Here is a 9,958-nt window from a genome sequence, read left to right as displayed (position 1 = left end):
TTTTGCGCACAGGAAATCGATTTCCCACAGGGGTAAATCGATTTCCATATTGAAAATTTCAAAAATTCCCTTTCTTGCACTTTTTGATTTTTGCTTGATCTTTTTCCTGCAAAACACAAACAAGGGAAACAAAATGCATATTTTTGGATTTTGGTTAGTATAAAACAAATTAAAGAAAATTAGGTGCTTGATAGTTCTCCTCAAGGACGAAGCGAACATAACACCGAAAAATGAAATCTCAAGATTGTGATCTTGATTAATGATTGAGATGCAAATGATGTATGATCTTAGGGTCAAAAATTGGGGTATGACAATTACTACTAATTCCTAATAAAATAGCATAAAGTCAATTAATCACATAATTAACACAAATCACACAACACATAATAAAATAAATAATTAAACTAAAAACGGGCATTACAGTTAGGACTGTTCAAAATATCCACGAACTGAACCGAACCAAACCGCTAAACTGAACCGAACTAAGTTAAAATAACCAAACTATTATATTTGGTTAGTGAACCCAACCCCTATTTTATTAACGGTTCTAGAACCAAACCAAATTAAAACTAACCAAATCTGAACCATTAATTTTAAAAGATCAATATTGAACTATAGTTGAAACCAAAACACTGAAACCATTGTTGAAAATCAAAACACCAAAAACTGAATTCAAATTGTTGAAGCTACGAAGAACCCTATATTTCCAAATTGATGAAGCTTCAAAGATGAAGAACCCTAAATACCCAAATCGTTGAAGGTGTGTTTCCCTCTCTAAGTCACATTTGCATCTTCATTACCAAATCACAAGCTCCTCACCGTGTCGTCGTTCCGCTCCAGTTCAGCTTTCAGCCATCTCCTCTGTACTGTGTTGATTTTCATCCTTCAAAGGTTCATAACCCAAACTTGAAGGTAATAAAAGGGTTTCTTTCTTTTGTGCTTGGATTCTCTTTTATTGGGTTAAGAATGTATATTTTGTATCATATTTGTGTTTGGTTGCTGTGATTTTGAAGTTGTTTTTCAACACTGTAACCCGGTGAACTGACTTTTATTTTTATAAGCAACAATGTTGCGGTAAGCATGAGTCGCCACCGACTTTTATTTTGTCCAATGTTAGGAAAGGTAAAAAGTACAGAAAAAGACCTTTTGGAAGAAAACGGGCTCGGGGGGTAAGTTATGAAAAGGGAAGGTGTAAGCACCCTTTTCATCCGTAGTTTTCTACGGGCTCTTAATTTGCTTAGCTCATGTTTGTTTGTTTGTTTTGAATTGAAAAGGGGCATAAGGACTTTAGCGTAAATGCGTAGCCTTATTTTTTCGAAATAGTGTGGAAAAGATATTTTTCATTGAGCTAGGCAGGTTAAGAGAACTACCCTAATTAACTGATTTTTTTTTTGTACTTTTTACGATTCCCAGGATCATCTATACTATATAGAAGTAGGAAATCCTTGTTATATTGGACGTGCGGGTCATCGAAGGGTCATCGAGGTCGTTTTGAAGGCAACATGTAGAGGTACCTTTAGCAATATCAGAGGGACAATCATCTTTCGTTAGGCAACCATTCGAGGGACAAGATCATGTTTTTGTAGGCAGCAGTTCGAGGGTCATCGAGGGACCATGATCTTTGATGATTTTTGAATCGAGGGACATTTGCTATTGGCACCTCTATATTCGAGGGACACGACCATTATTTATTCATAAGGCAACCAAGAGGGGCGTACCCTAGAGATGAGTGAGTGCAAGAGTGTGTTAGATTCAGTTATTTATCTTGTATTAGGTTAGCTAACGGTTCGATTTTAATCTTTCCATGCAATCCTATTAGCATACATCTAAGCAGTATAATTTTGCGGAAAAATAAAGTGCGGAAACGTAAACCTAAGCTATTACATGGCTTCGGGGAGGGGGATTACAAATTGCCAAATGGGAATAAAAATTATTACAAACCCAAATGAAAAATAATATATACAAAATAAAATTATTAGTCTCCACCAAATAGTCTGATGCTCCAGATGGTAGTTCCTCACAAAACTAAGAAAGTGTTAGTACGGATATATAAAATAATACTTAAATAAATACCAACAAATGTTAATTATAATTAACAAAAGAAAATGTCAATAACTAAGTATATTAAATTCTAAAAAGAAAAAAAATTAAAACAAACTATATTTTTTAGTATTTTAAATATTAAAATAGAATATAAAATCTAATTCTAAATAAAATTATTTTGTAGTAGTTGTTTTTGTATTTTTGATAAGAGAATCAATGATGTATATTTAGGAATTAAACTAGAATAACTAAATACAATAACGAGGCAACGATCAACTTAAACAACTAAAATAAAATACATGAGCTAGAGTGTATTAATTAAAGATGGATGCAAATAAGTAAAATATAGACACAAATCAAAACTCAAATGATATTCCTAAAAAAAACTAATTCTAAATGTATTAATTAATTAAAAAAAAATTAGAATAAAAAAGAAGCATAGAAACAAAAGGTTTCTCATCACTCTTTATATTGTCTCACGTGAATATGAATCGGAAAAGTGATGGCAAGATCAACCAAAACACATAGGAAAAAGGAAACCAATTACTTTTCTATTTTTTTATTAAAAAAAAAAACTAAAGACTATGATAATATTGATAAATAAGTGACATATGAACATAAATTATTGTTGCTACATGCATGTGAATAAATAATAATTTGTTGACTTTTCATAGCCTCCTCATCCATCCAATCGCTTCATGACATGTGGCGAAAATATTAAATCAAAATAAGAAGAAAATGAAATAGATGAGAGAAAGCAAATAGGAGTCAGAAGACTCTCTTCCATCACGATGCATTGTGTGTTTCTTCCTCTTCTCCACTCATTTCCTATTCTCCTTTGAAAACTCTACTTTTTTTTTAAAAAAATCAAATAAATTATGTTCACATATATACAGTAAGAATCAAAGGGTAACAGATCTACCGAAATTAATTAGTGGCTGAAGGGATTGGTACTGACGGCAGTGGTGGAGGAGATATGTCGGGTATAGTTCGACGTCGGCAACGGCTTCGAGCGCGAACTGTAGGGGTCTCTCGTCAGTTTATTTTAATCACCTTTCTTTCCTGAAACAAGCAAATACAACAATGGCATAAGTGATATCATGTAGATTAAAAAAACTGATTTATTGTTTTATTGTTTGAACTGTTAGTTGTTATTCTTGGGCTGCAACATGAGAGCACGGTTAAGACTTGATTTGTGTGAAAGTTTCATGAAGTTTTTTTTTTTGGTGTAGAGATATGGATGAAAGATTTATGGTTAATGTTTGAAAATTATGGTATGGTTTTGTCGTATTGGTTTTTTTTAAATTTACAGGTTAATGTTGTTAGATTTTTATACACAAAGAAAATGGTATATGAATGGAATTGGTTAGTTTGAAAGGTTTGAAGTTTTACGGTGAAGATAAAAACGTGAGAGGGAGAGATCCGAAATTTGGGTGGTAGAGAATAAGGGTTTTGTTGGTTGGCAAGATATGTACGTGAGAATTCTACTCCACTTGTTGAAGAAGTGTGATTCTTTTATAGAATAAGGAAATGGCAAGAAACAAGTCTTCAATGGCCATGAAATTTGGAGATTCTTTCCTTGCAATTTTAAAAAGTTTCCAAAATTATGAAACCATGTATTTGATGAGCGTTTAAGGCCATGAATGATTTAGATTTGGCTTCTAGAACAAAATGGACGCCACTTTTTCCAATTATTTTATTTTGACTTTTTCTTACACAAAATAATAAATTAAGATAAAAGTTTAAATTTTAAAATGGAAAACAAAAATAATACTACGAATAAAAAACTTATTTTAGTGATTTTTGATTAATTTGTGAAAAAAAAAAGTGCATAAATTATAAAATAATTTTTTAATATAAAATTAGAAAAACGAAAATTAAAAAGAAAAATGTATTTTTTTGTGATTTTTTTGAAATAAAAATAATGTTAAAGTTAGAAACTAATAAAAAGGGAAAAATGTCAAGAGTGGGATTTGAACTCGGGATCTCATACTTGCAAACCTTACCAATTGTGCTATATTACTTTTCAAAATAAAAAGCCAATTGAAAGTTTAAGAAGCATCAATCAATATTTTGCTATTTAAAATATAACAACTTAAGAGTAAACTATTATATTTTAAAATAGATTTTAAATCGAATATTTATAAAATTCAGGATATCAATGTAAATGAAACCTAGATTTTATAAAAACCCAATTTTTGAAATAGTTTTGAATTTTTGAAAAGCGTGGGCAAATTTTGGGGTATGACAAACACCCAAACTTGGTTTATTTGTTTGGAGTTGTGAATTTTTCCTTGGTTTGTTCCATTATGATGAGTGATTTGAGTTATATTGTTTTCTCATGGATTAATGCAGAGTTTTTGCTGTTTTGTTGAAAATAATTTTGTCATGAATCTCGTTAGTAAATTGTATAGAGTATTACGGTTAAATTTTTCGGTTTTGAAGAATCAATAGATATTTTGACAACACTCTGTATATCTGTAGACTAAATTTGTGTGAGTAGCTTCATGTAATATATCCTCTGAAGTCAGTTTTGAGTTTTGAGTTATGTTAGTTTTTTTAAGAGAAACCAAGAATCTCTTAATGTATGTGCATTGTTAATGTAACCTATAACAACAATAATAATAATAAGGGTTAATTATGCCAGGGGTCCCTACAAAAACGCGACCCTGCACTTTTAGTCCCTGTAAAAAATTTCTTAGGAAAATGGTCCCTATAAAAGTTGGCGTCACGTAATGTTGTCCCTCCTGTTAGTTTTCACTAACGGAGGGTGACGTGGCTGGCCAGCTGTACGTTTTCATTTGACACGTTGGAGTCCCATTATAATTATTCAGAAAACCCTAATTGTTCCATCTCATTGCCTTATTCTCCCCTCTCACCCATTTATCGTCTTCTTCCTCTTCATTGTTCCAAGCAATATTGTTCTTCATCTTTCTGCTTCGTCTTCTTCAGCTTCGCGTGAAATCCATGGCGTCTTCTTCAAATAGAGGGAACTCGATTTCAGCAGTTCATTCAACAAGTGTGAGCAACCGTAGATGGAGAATGTGTGCCTGCAATGTTTGTATGACATCGTATCGCTGCAAGAACGGCCGTAATAGAGGAAGACTTTTCTGGAGGTGTCCCTTTTGGCAAAGCGATGAAACGTGCAACCTCTTCGAATGGGATGATGATATGGAACCAGGGCATAACATAACGGAGAGTTTAAAAGAAGAATGGACAAATGACCCAACTAAGTCAAGAGAGATGCAATCTGTTGAAGCCTTGAAGGAGTTATATGAGTCAGCAATGAAGAAGAATGTTGAATTGCAGATCCAACATAAGGCAGAGGGATTTTATGGAAAGATGAAGACAATTTGCTTAGCAATTTTGTTCATGGTTAATTTGTATTTGTTACTAAAATGTAAATGTTAAGGATCTTGTGTTAAGGGTTAAATGTATTTGTTCATGTGCAATTTTAAGTTTAGCAAAACTTGGGTAATGTGTAATGTTCAATTTTAAGTTTTCTGTAATGTACAATTTGAAGTTTCTGAAATTGAATGCAATTTTGTGGATTTGGTTTAATAATTGTTTGTTACTCATGTTGTTGTTTTAAAAACTACAAGACCTCTAAGTTGACAGGTTCCAATTTGTATGATATAAACCTGTTGGATATGGGTAACATCTAACTTGACAGGTTCCATAGTGACCTATCTACAATGACCTATAAATTGACACATATAATTTGTTTACAGCAGCAAGTGTATTCCATAATATATACAGCACAAAATATATAAGTAATTGTATTCCATAACATAATAATGCATTGTAATTAGCACATGTTTGCAGCATATTAAGCTGACTTGAGTTAAACAAAATAATTGTCTCAAAAGATGGTAAATAACCATAACAAGCAGCACCATAACAAACAAAGCAGTTGATTACAAAAAAATAGTTTCCAAAATCAACAAAAACAACATGAGTCACTGAGTTAAGCCTTTGTAGATGTCATCCCATTTCTTCATCTTGGGGACACCACTTGTTGAATCCTCTGTTGCTTCATCCTCCTCAACGATCACCAATGGGTCATCTGGTTTTTTCCCTGGCCCTGAAATAGCCTTTGTCTTGAGGCTTCTGAGTCTATCACTTTGCCTTTTTGCCACATCCATATCACTTTTACTTTTTTTTTGCTTTTGGCTGCACTTGTGCTGAAGATGTTGTAGGTGGTTTAGGTGGAACATGTCCAACAGATGATGCACCTACATGTTGTTTGAATGGTTTGTTCTTTGGCTTTTTTGGAGCTGGGCCAAAGAAAATTTTGGGTCCATCCCTGGCCTTTGTAGCAGTAGTTGCAGTAGTTGGTCCAGAATCCTTGGCAGCAGCAACTGGTTCTTTATTCTTTGTTGGCTGAGCATCCTTTTTATTGAAGGGTGAAGAATCCACACTCAAAGGCCTAATGTCTAAAATATCATCCCAATCCAGCAAGGCTTCTAGTGTTTCAGCATCCCATTCATAATACTTATCAACAGGTGAAGAGCTTGATGGTTGTGTTGTACCACTTGTGCTAGACTTGGCATTTTTGGAAGATTTTCCCTTAGTCTTATGCTGCAAGAAAACAAATTACATAAGTAATGATTCAGGTAAGTAAACAATACATTTAAGTGAATTTGAATACCTCTTTGTTTGCTGTCATCTTTGCTTGGACAGTTTGACTGGCCTGTGTAGGCACATCCTCAGTAGTTGTCACATTATTAGTTAGAACTTCTTCATTTTGCACATTTGCTTGGACACCACTTGTTGGACCCTCTTCAATTGGTACATTTGTTGGGACACCTATGGCAACAATTTGCTTGTTTTTCTTCCAAGTCCTTTTGTTGTGACCTAGTTCAAAACAAACTTTGCATCTATGACTAGTATTAGTTCTCTGCCATTTATTCTGATTAACCTCATCAGCTTCTCTCCTACGTAGTTTTTTGGGCCTCCCTGCACCACGTTTGTACAGTGGTGGAAACATATCAGGTTGAGTTGTTTTGGGCCATTTGTTCTGGCCATTCAAAGGGGTGATGACTTCATTATAGCATGCCTCATAGGTACTCTTGTGATAGCACTTGTTTACATAACTCACTGGGTCATCCACCTTCCTATATATGGCTGCCACTGCATGTCTACATGGTATCCCAACTATTTCCCAAAAGTTACAACTACATGTATGTTTCTCAAGGTCAACTACAAAGCTGTCAGTAAAGAGTACATGGGTTACCTGAAATGAATACCTACCAGCATATGTTGTTGTCCAACTAGCACTCTTCTCAATCTCTCTATCTAATCTCTTTAATGGTTTAGACATTATTTGACCATTGTATCCATCTACTTTTTCTCTAAGGGTTGCAAACCTCCCCATTAAATAATTCCTAATCCACTCAAGCATTGTAATAATTGGCTTGTCCCTTTGCAATAAAATGGTTGCATTAAAAGACTCACTCAAATTGTTCATTAACACATCACACTTTGAGAAAAAAGGGAAAGCATGCTTACACCATTTGTTCTTGGGTATTGCCTCCAACCACTCATAAGCTTCCAATTTGGCCTCCTTGATCATAAGCATCTTTGCTTCATGTGCCTCAAAATAGGTAGCCTTGGCAGCTGCCATCATGAGATCCTTGTACAAAGTTCCTCCACCAAACTTTTTTTTGAAGTTTGCATATAAATGTCTTAGACAGAATCTGTGCTCATAAGCTGGATACTCCTCTTCAAACACTTGCACCAGTCCCTATTCAAACAACATGAATAATCAATATTAACATACTACATGTTACATTTAAACAACAATAATAATAATAATCAATATTAAGATACTACATGTTACCTTCTGTTGATCAGATATGAAACACCATCTGCCATCTCCAATATCTTCAATAAGTAACTTCATAAACCAACTCCAAGAGTCTTTTGTTTCACTCTCAACTACAGCAAAAGCAACAGGAAGATATTGGTCATTTGGATCTCTGCCCACTGCAATGAGTAAAATACCACCATATTTGTGTTTCAAATGGCATCCATCCAATCCAATAAAGGGCCTGCATGCCTTTGTCAATGCTTTCTTGGTCCCATCAAATGATATGTAACACCTCTCAAACCTAGGCTTCAATCCTGGGGCAAATGAAGTAGTGTTGATTTTAAATGTATTGCCTGCTGAAGCCCTTCTCAACTCAGCACCATAAGACCACAACATACTAAATTGTTTGCTTGAATCCCCCTCAACTATTTGTCTTGCCCTAAATGCCCTGCACCCTGGAATTTCAGTGGAATACCTTTGTCTAATATCAGCAACTACCTCATTCAGTTTCATCTTAGTGTTGTTCTTCAAACCATCTACAATAACCTTAGCAACCCATTCTGCCTTAGCACTTTTGTTAAAAAACTTTCTACCACACTTGTGTTTTGCAAATAGTGTCTTTATCCTAAAAGTTGTGGATGTTAACACCCTACTACACAATACTGTATAATTACACTTCTTCTTGTCCTTGCAAACAACCCTGCATCTATTAGAATCATTCTTCTCAAACTTCACATCTCTTCCATTTAGCACATTATGCTCAAGTATGGCATCCTTAAACTGTCTCAATGAACGAAATTCCATTCCCACTTTGAAGACATAATCCTTGCTCAGTTTGTCTTCCTCATTGAACCTTATAACACATGGCCTTTCATCAGAACTATCATCCTCAGCCCCACTATCCAACTCATATGTCATGTATTCATCTTCAATGACATGTTGCTTCCCCATTTCTTCTGTGATACTAATTTTGTTAACTTGTTGACTTGCTGCACCAGGATTTGCTTCCCCATTTTCTTGATTTATATGCTCAGCAGCTGTTCCATTCACCACATCATCCACATCATCCAGTTCTTCAGCAAAACCCTTCATTCTTTCCTCCTCACTATCATCAAAATGCACATCCCTTACTGATTCATCACTTGATTCATCCTCACTATTATTCTCATTATCTGCTTTGCCCTTCCCCTTCTCCCTAATCCTATCCATAAAGGTATTACCACCTTCTTCAGGTTGTGGTTCACAAAATATCTCAGCATCACAGTTATTTCCAACAACAAACATCACTAACTCAGCAGCATCTGAGTCATCCCTAAATGGCAACATGTCTTCTTCAAAACTACCATTTCCAGGTTTCCACCACATCTTAACAGTTTTTTCATCAAAGTCAGGTTCAATGGTTTTCACTAAGTCACGTGCTTCATAAAACGACCAGTAATCTATGTCTTGGTTGTTAAACCCAATTACAGTCCCACCTTCGTATCTAATCTCTGGGTCTTTCACGAAACAACCTTTTATATAAAACACTACTTTAAACGTATTCATTTCCTGACCAATACATATTACTAACAGTTTTAGGTTGACTTCAGATAAAGTATAAACTAAAGAGAAGTGAATATAATACGAATCCCTAACAATTCTAAATTGGGAGAAGTGCGTTTACCTGGGTCCACGAAGATGGAGACAGCAACGATTGTGAGGGACCACGAGGAGACAACAACCGGAGCGAGGGACCATGCAGAGGATAGAATAAGAAGCACACAGAAGTTGGGACCACCAATGGAGAACCAAAACCACGCGCAGCTAGGGTTAGAGTTTGGGGGAGAACGAAAGTGTGAATTTGACTTTTGTTTTCTGAAGATGTGTACTTGATACACTTAAGTTTGAGTTAATCTCCTTATCCACTGTGGCAATTTGATTTTTTCTTTTTTTCCATGTCAACAATGCCACGTCACACTCCGTTAGTGAAAACTAACGGGAGGGACTATAGTACGTGACGTCAAATTTTGTAGGGATCTTTTTTCTAAGAAAATTTTTAGAGGGACTAAAAGTGCAGGGTCCCTTATTTATAGGGACTAAAAACGTATTTAACCCTAATAATAA

Source organism: Vicia villosa, linkage group LG3 (genome assembly GCF_029867415.1).
Source record: "Vicia villosa cultivar HV-30 ecotype Madison, WI linkage group LG3, Vvil1.0, whole genome shotgun sequence".
NCBI classification, from domain to species: domain Eukaryota; kingdom Viridiplantae; phylum Streptophyta; class Magnoliopsida; order Fabales; family Fabaceae; genus Vicia; species Vicia villosa.
This window is presented reverse-complemented; position numbering follows the sequence as displayed.